We start from the raw sequence: 14528 nt of genomic DNA on the forward strand, positions 1-14528 counted from the left end.
CATTCAATGAAACACACTACACTCATTCATTAAACCTATCTTCAATCGTACAGTCAATGAATCAAACATTATTCATTGATTCAATGAAAAAAACATCACATATTCATTTCATGAGACCAGTTGCGTTCATTCATTCAGAGAATCAAACTGCTCTCGTTCATTCAATGAAACAAACTACACCAGTTACTTCAGTGAGTAGAGCTGACTTCAATGTCTCGAGTTAAACGCTTTCAGTCATTGAAACAATCTGCATTCATTCATCTATGGAATCAAACATCATTCGTGCAATCAATGAATCAAGCGTAATTCATAGATTGAATGAAGCAAACTTTACACAATCTGTAATGGAATTCGTTTACACTCTTTGAATGAGACAAACATTCTAAACACGTACATTTCATGACATACAAATGCATTCATTGATTCATTCATTGCATCAAACTTTAATCGTACATTCAATGAACCAACAGCTTTAGAGATTGAATGAATGAATGCGGTTAGATTTATGAAACGCATGTTTCAAGAATGTTAACTTGATTATTCAGAGATTAAACTGCATTCATTCTTTCATTGAATCATTCTTTCTTTCAATGAAACAAACTGCACATGATAATTAATCGATTACAGATTATTTCCTTAATACAAATGCCTCGAGCTGAACGCCTTCATTCAATCAAACACCCTGCATTCATTCATTATTGGAATCAAAAGTCAATCGTGCAATCTATGAATCAAGCGTTAATTCACTGATTCAATGAATCATTCTTGATTCATTGAATGAATCCTACCGCACTCATTCATTCCATGTAATAAACTGTACAAGCTATTTCAAGTAAATGAGCTAAAGTCATGATGTAACTGTCTCGAACTTAACGCATTAATTCAATGAAACAATCTGCACCAGTGAATTCATTGAATATAACTTCAATCGTACATTAATGAATCAAACATTATTCATTGATTCAATGAAACAAACATCACATATTCATTTCATGAGACTATTTACGTTCATTCATTCAGAGAATCAAACTGCTCTCGTTCATTCAATGAAACAAACTGCACCAGTTACTTTAGTGAGTAGAGCTGACTTCAATGTCTCGAGTTCAACGCTTTCAGTCAATGAAACAAACAAAATTCATTCATTCATGCAATCAAACATCATTTGTGCATTCAATGAATCAAGCGTAATTCATTGATTCGATGAAACAAACTTTACACAGTCTGTAATGGAATCCTTTTGCACTCTTTGAATGAGATAAACATGCTAGACACGTTCACTTCATGACAATTGAATACATTCATTGATTCATTCATTGCATCAAACTTTCATCGTACATTCAATAAATTAACAGCTTGAGACATTGAATGAATGAATGCAGTTGGATCCATGAAACGCATGTTTCAAGAATGTTAACTTGATTATTCAGAGATTAAACTGCATGCGTTCTTTCTTCCAATGAAACAAACTGCACTTGATAATTCAACGATTAGAGCTTATTTCCTTAATTCAAATGCATTCATTGAATGAAACAACCTGCTTTCATTCATTATTGGAATCAAAAGTCAATCCTACATTAAATGCATCAAACGTTATTCACTGATTCAATTAATCATTCCTAACAAAATCATTGAATGAATCCTACTGTTCTCATTCATTCTATGAAATAAACTATACAAGCTATTTCAAGTAAATGAGCTAATTACATGATGTAAATATCTCGACCTCAACGCCTTCATTCAATTCAACAAACTGTACTCATTCATTAAACCTATCTTCAATCGTACAGTCAATGAATCAAACATTATTCATTGATTCAATGAAACAAACTTTACACAGTCTGTAATGGAATCCTTTTGCACTCTTTGAATGAGATAAACATGCTAAACACGTTCACTTCATGACAATCGACTACATTCATTGATTCATTCATTGCATCAAACTTTAATCTTACATTCAATAAATCAACAGCTTGAGACATTGAATGAATGAATGCAGTTGGATCCATGAAACGAATGTGTCAAAAATGTTAACTTGATTATTCAGAGATTAAACTGCATTCGTTCTTTCATTGAATCAAACTGCATTCATTCTTTCTTCCAAATGAAACAAACTGCACATGATAATTCAACGATTAGAGATTATTTTTATCATAAAAATGCATTCATTCAATGAAACAACCTGATTTCATTCATTATTGGAATCAAAAGTCAATCCTACACTCAATGCAACAAACGTTATTGACTGATTCAATTAATCATTCTTAACAAAATCATTGAATGAATCCTAACGTTCTCATTCATTCTATGAAATAAACTATACAAGCTTTTTCAAGTAAATGAGCTAATTACATGATGTAAATATCTCGACCTCAACGCCTTCATTCAATGAAACACACTACACTCATTCATTAAACCTATCTTCAATCGTACAGTCAATGAATCAAACATTATTCATTGATTCAATGAAAAAAACATCACATATTCATTTCATGAGACCAGTTGCGTTCATTCATTCAGAGAATCAAACTGCTATCGTTCATTCAATGAAACAAACTACTCCAGTTACTTCAGTGAGTAGAGCTGACTTCAATGTCTCGAGTTAAACGCTTTCAGTCATTGAAACAATCTGCATTCATTCACCTATGTAATCAAACATCATTCGTGCAATCAATGAATCAAGCGGAATTCATAGATTGAATGAAACAAACTTTACACAATCTGTAATGGAATTCTTTTGCACTCTTTGAATGAGACAAACATTCTAAACACGTACATTTCATGACATACAAATGCATTCATTGATTCATTCATTGCATCAAACTTTAATCGTACATTCAATGAACCAACAGCTTGAGAGATTGAATGAATGAATGCGGTTGGATTTATGAAACGCATGTTTCAAGAATGTTAACTTGATTATTCAGAGATTAAACTGCATTCATTCTTTCATTAAATCATTCTTTCTTTCAATGAAACAAACTGCACATGATAATTCAACGATTACAGATTATTTCCTTAATACAAATGCCTCGAGCTGAACGCCTTCATTCAATCAAACACCCTGCATTCATTCATTATTGGAATCAAAAGTCAATCGTGCAATCTATGAATCAAGCGTTAATTCACTGATTCAATGAATCATTCTTGATTCATTGAATGAATCCTACCGCACTCATTCATTCAATGTAATAAACTGTACAAGCTATTTCAAGTAAATGAGCTGAAGACATGATGTAACTGTCTCGAACTTAACGCATTAATTCAATGAAACAATCTGCACCAGTGAATTCATTGAATATAACTTCAATCGTACATTAATGAATCAAACATTATTCATTGATTCAATGAAACAAACATCACATATTCATTTCATGAGACCATTTACGTTCATTCATTCAGAGAATCAAACTGCTCTCGTTCAAACAATGAAACAAACTGCACCAGTTACTTTAGTGAGTAGAGCTGACTTCAATGTCTCGAGTTCAACGCTTTCAGTCAATGAAACAAACAAAATTCATTCATTCATGCAATCAAACATCATTTGTGCATTCAATGAATCAAGCGTAATTCATTGATTCGATGAAACAAACTTTACACAGTCTGTAATGGAATCCTTTTGCACTCTTTGAATGAGATAAACATGCTAGACACGTTCACTTCATGACAATTGAATACATTCATTGATTCATTCATTGCATCAAACTTTCATCGTACATTCATTAAATTAACAGCTTGAGACATTGAATGAATGAATGCAGTTGGATCCATGAAACGCATGTTTCAAGAATGTTAACTTGATTATTCAGAGATTAAACTGCATGCGTTCTTTCTTCCAATGGAACAAACTGCACATGATAATTCAACGATTAGAGCTTTTTTCCTTAATTCAAATGCATTCATTGAATGAAACAACCTGCTTTCTTTCATTATTGGAATCAAAAGTCAATCCTACATTAAATGCATCAAACGTTATTCACTGATTCAATTAATCATTCCTAGCAAAATCATTGAATGAATCCTACAGTTCTCATTCATTCTATGAAATAAACTATACAAGCTATTTCAAGTAAATGAGCTAATTACATGATGTAAATATCTCGACCTCAACGCCTTCATTCAATGCAACAAACTGCACTCATTCATTAAACCTATCTTCAATCGTACAATCAATGAATCAAACATTATTCATTGATTCAATGAAACAACCTTTACACAGTCTGTAATGGAATCCTTTTGCACTCTTTGAATGAGATAAACATGCTAAACACGTTCACTTCATGACAATCGACTACATTCATTGATTCATTCATTGCATCAAACTTTGATCGTACATTCAATAAATTAACAGCTTGAGACATTGAATGAATGAATGCAGTTGGATCCATGAAACGCATGTTTCAAAAATGTTAACTTGATTATTCACAGATTAAACTGCATTCGTTCTTTCATTGAATCAAACTGCATTCATTCTTTCTTCCAAATGAAACAAACTGCACAAGATAATTGAACGATTAGAGATTATTTCCTTAATAAAAATGCATTCATTCAATGAAACAACCTGCTTTCATTCATTATTGGAATCAAAAGTCAATCCTACACTCAATGCAACAAACGTTATTGACTGATTCAATTAATCATTCTTAACAAAATCATTGAATGAATCCTAACGTTCTCATTCATTCTATGAAATAAACTATATAAGCTTTTTCAAGTAAATGAGCTAATTACATGATGTAAATATCTCGACCTCAACGCCTTCATTCAATGAAACACACTACACTCATTCATTAAACCTATCTTCAATCGTACAGTCAATGAATCAAACATTATTCATTGATTCAATGAAAAAAACATCACATATTCATTTCATGAGACCAGTTGCGTTCATTCATTCAGAGAATCAAACTGCTCTCGTTCATTCAATGAAACAAACTACACCAGTTACTTCAGTGAGTAGAGCTGACTTCAATGTCTCGAGTTAAACGCTTTCAGTCATTGAAACAATCTGCATTCATTCATCTATGGAATCAAACATCATTCGTGCAATCAATGAATCAAGCGTAATTCATAGATTGAATGAAGCAAACTTTACACAATCTGTAATGGAATTCGTTTACACTCTTTGAATGAGACAAACATTCTAAACACGTACATTTCATGACATACAAATGCATTCATTGATTCATTCATTGCATCAAACTTTAATCGTACATTCAATGAACCAACAGCTTTAGAGATTGAATGAATGAATGCGGTTAGATTTATGAAACGCATGTTTCAAGAATGTTAACTTGATTATTCAGAGATTAAACTGCATTCATTCTTTCATTGAATCATTCTTTCTTTCAATGAAACAAACTGCACATGATAATTCATCGATTACAGATTATTTCTGTAATACAAATGCCTCGAGCTGAACGCCTTCATTCAATCAAACACCCTGCATTCATTCATTATTGGAATCAAAAGTCAATCGTGCAATCTATGAATCAAGCGTTAATTCACTGATTCAATGAATCATTCTTGATTCATTGAATGAATCCTACCGCACTCATTCATTCTATGTAATAAACTGTACAAGCTATTTCAAGTAAATGAGCTAAAGTCATGATGTAACTGTCTCGAACCTAACGCATTAATTCAATGAAACAATCAGCACCAGTGAATTCATTGAATATAACTTCAATCGTACATTAATGAATCAAACATTATTCATTGATTCAATGAAACAAACATCACATATTCATTTCATTAGACCATTTACGTTCATTCATTCAGAGAATCAAACTGCTCTCGTTCATTCAATGAAACAAACTGCACCAGTTACTTTAGTGAGTAGAGCTGACTTCAATGTCTCGAGTTCAACGCTTTCAGTCAATGAAACAAACAAAATTCATTCATTCATGGAATCAAACATCATTTGTGCATTCAATGAATCAAGCGTAATTCATTGATTCGATGAAACAAACTTTACACAGTCTGTAATGGAATCCTTTTGCACTCTTTGAATGAGATAAACATGCTAGACACGTTCACTTCATGACAATTGAATACATTCATTGATTCATTCATTGCATCAAACTTTGATCGTACATTCAATAAATTAACAGCTTGAGACATTGAATGAATGAATGCAGTTGGATCCATGAAACGCATGTTTCAAGAATGTTAACTTGATTATTCAGAGATTAAACTGCATGCGTTCTTTCTTCCAATGAAACAAACTGCACATGATAATTCAACGATTAGAGCTTATTTCCTTAATTCAAATGCATTCATTGAATGAAACAACCTGCTTTCATTCATTATTGGAATCAAAAGTCAATCCTACATTAAATGCATCAAACGTTATTCACTGATTCAATTAATCATTCCTAACAAAATCATTGAATGAATCCTACTGTTCTCATTCATTCTATGAAATAAACTATACAAGCTATTTCAAGTAAATGAGCTAATTACATGATGTAAATATCTCGACCTCAACACCTTCATTCAATGCAACAAACTGTACTCATTCATTAAACCTATCTTCAATCGTACAGTCAATGAATCAAACATTATTCATTGATTCAATGAAACAAACTTTACACAGTCTGTAATGGAATCCTTTTGCACTCTTTGAATGAGATAAACATGCTAAACACGTTCACTTCATGACAATCGACTACATTCATTGATTCATTCATTGCATCAAACTTTAATCTTACATTCAATAAATCAACAGCTTGAGACATTGAATGAATGAATGCAGTTGGATCCATGAAACGAATGTGTCAAAAATGTTAACTTGATTATTCACAGATTAAACTGCATTCGTTCTTTCATTGAATCAAACTGCATTCATTCTTTCTTCCAAATGAAACAAACTGCACAAGATAATTGAACGATTAGAGATTATTTCCTTAATAAAAATGCATTCATTCAATGAAACAACCTGCTTTCATTCATTATTGGAATCAAAAGTCAATCCTACACTCAATGCAACAAACGTTATTGACTGATTCAATTAATCATTCTTAACAAAATCATTGAATGAATCCTAACGTTCTCATTCATTCTATGAAATAAACTATATAAGCTTTTTCAAGTAAATGAGCTAATTACATGATGTAAATATCTCGACCTCAACGCCTTCATTCAATGAAACACACTACACTCATTCATTAAACCTATCTTCAATCGTACAGTCAATGAATCAAACATTATTCATTGATTCAATGAAAAAAACATCACATATTCATTTCATGAGACCAGTTGCGTTCATTCATTCAGAGAATCAAACTGCTCTCGTTCATTCAATGAAACAAACTACACCAGTTACTTCAGTGAGTAGAGCTGACTTCAATGTCTCGAGTTAAACGCTTTCAGTCATTGAAACAATCTGCATTCATTCATCTATGGAATCAAACATCATTCGTGCAATCAATGAATCAAGCGTAATTCATAGATTGAATGAAGCAAACTTTACACAATCTGTAATGGAATTCGTTTACACTCTTTGAATGAGACAAACATTCTAAACACGTACATTTCATGACATACAAATGCATTCATTGATTCATTCATTGCATCAAACTTTAATCGTACATTCAATGAACCAACAGCTTTAGAGATTGAATGAATGAATGCGGTTAGATTTATGAAACGCATGTTTCAAGAATGTTAACTTGATTATTCAGAGATTAAACTGCATTCATTCTTTCATTGAATCATTCTTTCTTTCAATGAAACAAACTGCACATGATAATTCATCGATTACAGATTATTTCCTTAATACAAATGCCTCGAGCTGAACGCCTTCATTCAATCAAACACCCTGCATTCATTCATTATTGGAATCAAAAGTCAATCGTGCAATCTATGAATCAAGCGTTAATTCACTGATTCAATGAATCATTCTTGATTCATTGAATGAATCCTACCGCACTCATTCATTCCATGTAATAAACTGTACAAGCTATTTCAAGTAAATGAGCTAAAGTCATGATGTAACTGTCTCGAACTTAACGCATTAATTCAATGAAACAATCTGCACCAGTGAATTCATTGAATATAACTTCAATCGTACATTAATGAATCAAACATTATTCATTGATTCAATGAAACAAACATCACATATTCATTTCATGAGACTATTTACGTTCATTCATTCAGAGAATCAAACTGCTCTCGTTCATTCAATGAAACAAACTGCACCAGTTACTTTAGTGAGTAGAGCTGACTTCAATGTCTCGAGTTCAACGCTTTCAGTCAATGAAACAAACAAAATTCATTCATTCATGGAATCAAACATCATTTGTGCATTCAATGAATCAAGCGTAATTCATTGATTCGGTGAAACAAACTTTACACAGTCTGTAATGGAATCCTTTTGCACTCTTTGAATGAGATAAACATGCTAGACACGTTCACTTCATGACAATTGAATACATTCATTGATTCATTCATTGCATCAAACTTTCATCGTACATTCAATAAATTAACAGCTTGAGACATTGAATGAATGAATGCAGTTGGATCCATGAAACGCATGTTTCAAGAATGTTAACTTGATTATTCAGAGATTAAACTGCATGCGTTCTTTCTTCCAATGAAACAAACTGCACATGATAATTCAACGATTAGAGCTTATTTCCTTAATTCAAATGCATTCATTGAATGAAACAACCTGCTTTCATTCATTATTGGAATCAAAAGTCAATCCTACATTAAATGCATCAAACGTTATTCACTGATTCAATTAATCATTCCTAACAAAATCATTGAATGAATCCTACTGTTCTCATTCATTCTATGAAATAAACTATACAAGCTATTTCAAGTAAATGAGCTAATTACATGATGTAAATATCTCGACCTCAACGCCTTCATTCAATTCAACAAACTGTACTCATTCATTAAACCTATCTTCAATCGTACAGTCAATGAATCAAACATTATTCATTGATTCAATGAAACAAACTTTACACAGTCTGTAATGGAATCCTTTTGCACTCTTTGAATGAGATAAACATGCTAAACACGTTCACTTCATGACAATCGACTACATTCATTGATTCATTCATTGCATCAAACTTTAATCTTACATTCAATAAATCAACAGCTTGAGACATTGAATGAATGAATGCAGTTGGATCCATGAAACGAATGTGTCAAAAATGTTAACTTGATTATTCAGAGATTAAACTGCATTCGTTCTTTCATTGAATCAAACTGCATTCATTCTTTCTTCCAAATGAAACAAACTGCACATGATAATTCAACGATTAGAGATTATTTTTATCATAAAAATGCATTCATTCAATGAAACAACCTGATTTCATTCATTATTGGAATCAAAAGTCAATCCTACACTCATTGCAACAAACGTTATTGACTGATTCAATTAATCATTCTTAACAAAATCATTGAATGAATCCTAACGTTCTCATTCATTCTATGAAATAAACTATATAAGCTTTTTCAAGTAAATGAGCTAATTACATGATGTAAATATCTCGACCTCAACGCCTTCATTCAATGAAACACACTACACTCATTCATTAAACCTATCTTCAATCGTACAGTCAATGAATCAAACATTATTCATTGATTCAATGAAAAAAACATCACATATTCATTTCATGAGACCAGTTGCGTTCATTCATTCAGAGAATCAAACTGCTCTCGTTCATTCAATGAAACAAACTACACCAGTTACTTCAGTGAGTAGAGCTGACTTCAATGTCTCGAGTTAAACGCTTTCAGTCATTGAAACAATCTGCATTCATTCATCTATGGAATCAAACATCATTCGTGCAATCAATGAATCAAGCGTAATTCATAGATTGAATGAAGCAAACTTTACACAATCTGTAATGGAATTCGTTTACACTCTTTGAATGAGACAAACATTCTAAACACGTACATTTCATGACATACAAATGCATTCATTGATTCATTCATTGCATCAAACTTTAATCGTACATTCAATGAACCAACAGCTTTAGAGATTGAATGAATGAATGCGGTTAGATTTATGAAACGCATGTTTCAAGAATGTTAACTTGATTATTCAGAGATTAAACTGCATTCATTCTTTCATTGAATCATTCTTTCTTTCAATGAAACAAACTGCACATGATAATTCATCGATTACAGATTATTTCCTTAATACAAATGCCTCGAGCTGAACGCCTTCATTCAATCAAACACCCTGCATTCATTCATTATTGGAATCAAAAGTCAATCGTGCAATCTATGAATCAAGCGTTAATTCACTGATTCAATGAATCATTCTTGATTCATTGAATGAATCCTACCGCACTCATTCATTCCATGTAATAAACTGTACAAGCTATTTCAAGTAAATGAGCTAAAGTCATGATGTAACTGTCTCGAACTTAACGCATTAATTCAATGAAACAATCTGCACCAGTGAATTCATTCAATATAACTTCAATCGTACATTAATGAATCAAACATTATTCATTGATTCAATGAAACAAACATCACATATTCATTTCATGAGACCATTAACGTTCATTCAATCAGAGAATCAAACTGCTCTCGTTCATTTAATGAAACAAACTGCACCAGTTACTTTAGTGAGTAGAGCTGACTTCAATGTCTCGAGTTCAACGCTTTCAGTCAATGAAACAAACAAAATTCATTCATTCTTGGAATCAGACATCATTTGTGCATTCAATGAATCAAGCGTAATTCATTGATTCGATGAAACAAACTTTACACAGTCTGTAATGGAATCCTTTTGCACTCTTTGAATGAGATAAACATGCTAGACACGTTCACTTCATGACAATTGAATACATTCATTGATTCATTCATTGCCTCAAACTTTCATCGTACATTCAATAAATTAACAGCTTGAGACATTGAATGAATGAATGCAGTTGGATCCATGAAACGCATGTTTCAAGAATGTTAACTTGATTATTCAGAGATTAAACTGCATGCGTTCTTTCTTCCAATGAAACAAACTGCACATGATAATTCATCGATTAGAGCTTATTTCCTTAATTCAAATGCATTCATTGAATGAAACAACCTGCTTTCATTCATTCTTGGAATCAAAAGTCAATCCTACATTAAATGCATCAAACGTTATTCACTGATTCAATTAATCATTCCTAACAAAATCATTGAATGAATCCTACTGTTCTCATTCATTCTATGAAATAAACTATACAAGCTATTTCAAGTAAATGAGCTAATTACATGATGTAAATATCTCGACCTCAACGCCTTCATTCAATGCAACAAACTGCACTCATTCATTAAACCTATCTTCAATCGTACAGTCAATGAATCAAACATTATTCATTGATTCAATGAAACAAACTTTACACAGTCTGTAATGGAATCCTTTTGCACTCTTTGAATGAGATAAACATGCTAAACACGTTCACTTCATGACAATCGACTACATTCATTGATTCATTCATTGCATCAAACTTTAATCTTACATTCAATAAATCAACAGCTTGAGACATTGAATGAATGAATGCAGTTGGATCCATGAAACGAATGTGTCAAAAATGTTAACTTGATTATTCACAGATTAAACTGCATTCGTTCTTTCATTGAATCAAACTGCATTCATTCTTTCTTCCAAATGAAACAAACTGCACAAGATAATTGAACGATTAGAGATTATTTCCTTAATAAAAATGCATTCATTCAATGAAACAACCTGCTTTCATTCATTATTGGAATCAAAAGTCAATCCTACACTCAATGCAACAAACGTTATTGACTGATTCAATTAATCATTCTTAACAAAATCATTGAATGAATCCTAACGTTCTCATTCATTCTATGAAATAAACTATATAAGCTTTTTCAAGTAAATGAGCTAATTACATGATGTAAATATCTCGACCTCAACGCCTTCATTCAATGAAACACACTACACTCATTCATTAAACCTATCTTCAATCGTACAGTCAATGAATCAAACATTATTCATTGATTCAATGAAAAAAACATCACATATTCATTTCATGAGACCAGTTGCGTTCATTCATTCAGAGAATCAAACTGCTCTCGTTCATTCAATGAAACAAACTACACCAGTTACTTCAGTGAGTAGAGCTGACTTCAATGTCTCGAGTTAAACGCTTTCAGTCATTGAAACAATCTGCATTCATTCATCTATGGAATCAAACATCATTCGTGCAATCAATGAATCAAGCGTAATTCATAGATTGAATGAAGCAAACTTTACACAATCTGTAATGGAATTCGTTTACACTCTTTGAATGAGACAAACATTCTAAACACGTACATTTCATGACATACAAATGCATTCATTGATTCATTCATTGCATCAAACTTTAATCGTACATTCAATGAACCAACAGCTTTAGAGATTGAATGAATGAATGCGGTTAGATTTATGAAACGCATGTTTCAAGAATGTTAACTTGATTATTCAGAGATTAAACTGCATTCATTCTTTCATTGAATCATTCTTTCTTTCAATGAAACAAACTGCACATGATAATTCATCGATTACAGATTATTTCCTTAATACAAATGCCTCGAGCTGAACGCCTTCATTCAATCAAACACCCTGCATTCATTCATTATTGGAATCAAAAGTCAATCGTGCAATCTATGAATCAAGCGTTAATTCACTGATTCAATGAATCATTCTTGATTCATTGAATGAATCCTACCGCACTCATTCATTCCATGTAATAAACTGTACAAGCTATTTCAAGTAAATGAGCTAAAGTCATGATGTAACTGTCTCGAACTTAACGCATTAATTCAATGAAACAATCTGCACCAGTGAATTCATTGAATATAACTTCAATCGTACATTAATGAATCAAACATTATTCATTGATTCAATGAAACAAACATCACATATTCATTTCATGAGACTATTTACGTTCATTCATTCAGAGAATCAAACTGCTCTCGTTCATTCAATGAAACAAACTGCACCAGTTACTTTAGTGAGTAGAGCTGACTTCAATGTCTCGAGTTCAACGCTTTCAGTCAATGAAACAAACAAAATTCATTCATTCATGGAATCAAACATCATTTGTGCATTCAATGAATCAAGCGTAATTCATTGATTCGGTGAAACAAACTTTACACAGTCTGTAATGGAATCCTTTTGCACTCTTTGAATGAGATAAACATGCTAGACACGTTCACTTCATGACAATTGAATACATTCATTGATTCATTCATTGCATCAAACTTTCATCGTACATTCAATAAATTAACAGCTTGAGACATTGAATGAATGAATGCAGTTGGATCCATGAAACGCATGTTTCAAGAATGTTAACTTGATTATTCAGAGATTAAACTGCATGCGTTCTTTCTTCCAATGAAACAAACTGCACATGATAATTCAACGATTAGAGCTTATTTCCTTAATTCAAATGCATTCATTGAATGAAACAACCTGCTTTCATTCATTATTGGAATCAAAAGTCAATCCTACATTAAATGCATCAAACGTTATTCACTGATTCAATTAATCATTCCTAACAAAATCATTGAATGAATCCTACTGTTCTCATTCATTCTATGAAATAAACTATACAAGCTATTTCAAGTAAATGAGCTAATTACATGATGTAAATATCTCGACCTCAACGCCTTCATTCAATTCAACAAACTGTACTCATTCATTAAACCTATCTTCAATCGTACAGTCAATGAATCAAACATTATTCATTGATTCAATGAAACAAACTTTACACAGTCTGTAATGGAATCCTTTTGCACTCTTTGAATGAGATAAACATGCTAAACACGTTCACTTCATGACAATCGACTACATTCATTGATTCATTCATTGCATCAAACTTTAATCTTACATTCAATAAATCAACAGCTTGAGACATTGAATGAATGAATGCAGTTGGATCCATGAAACGAATGTGTCAAAAATGTTAACTTGATTATTCAGAGATTAAACTGCATTCGTTCTTTCATTGAATCAAACTGCATTCATTCTTTCTTCCAAATGAAACAAACTGCACATGATAATTCAACGATTAGAGATTATTTTTATCATAAAAATGCATTCATTCAATGAAACAACCTGATTTCATTCATTATTGGAATCAAAAGTCAATCCTACACTCATTGCAACAAACGTTATTGACTGATTCAATTAATCATTCTTAACAAAATCATTGAATGAATCCTAACGTTCTCATTCATTCTATGAAATAAACTATATAAGCTTTTTCAAGTAAATGAGCTAATTACATGATGTAAATATCTCGACCTCAACGCCTTCATTCAATGAAACACACTACACTCATTCATTAAACCTATCTTCAATCGTACAGTCAATGAATCAAACATTATTCATTGATTCAATGAAAAAAACATCACATATTCATTTCATGAGACCAGTTGCGTTCATTCATTCAGAGAATCAAACTGCTCTCGTTCATTCAATGAAACAAACTACACCAGTTACTTCAGTGAGTAGAGCTGACTTCAATGTCTCGAGTTAAACGCTTTCAGTCATTGAAACAATCTGCATT

The sequence above is a fragment of the Chiloscyllium punctatum genome, chromosome 42 (assembly GCF_047496795.1).
Source record: "Chiloscyllium punctatum isolate Juve2018m chromosome 42, sChiPun1.3, whole genome shotgun sequence".
NCBI lineage: Eukaryota > Metazoa > Chordata > Chondrichthyes > Orectolobiformes > Hemiscylliidae > Chiloscyllium > Chiloscyllium punctatum.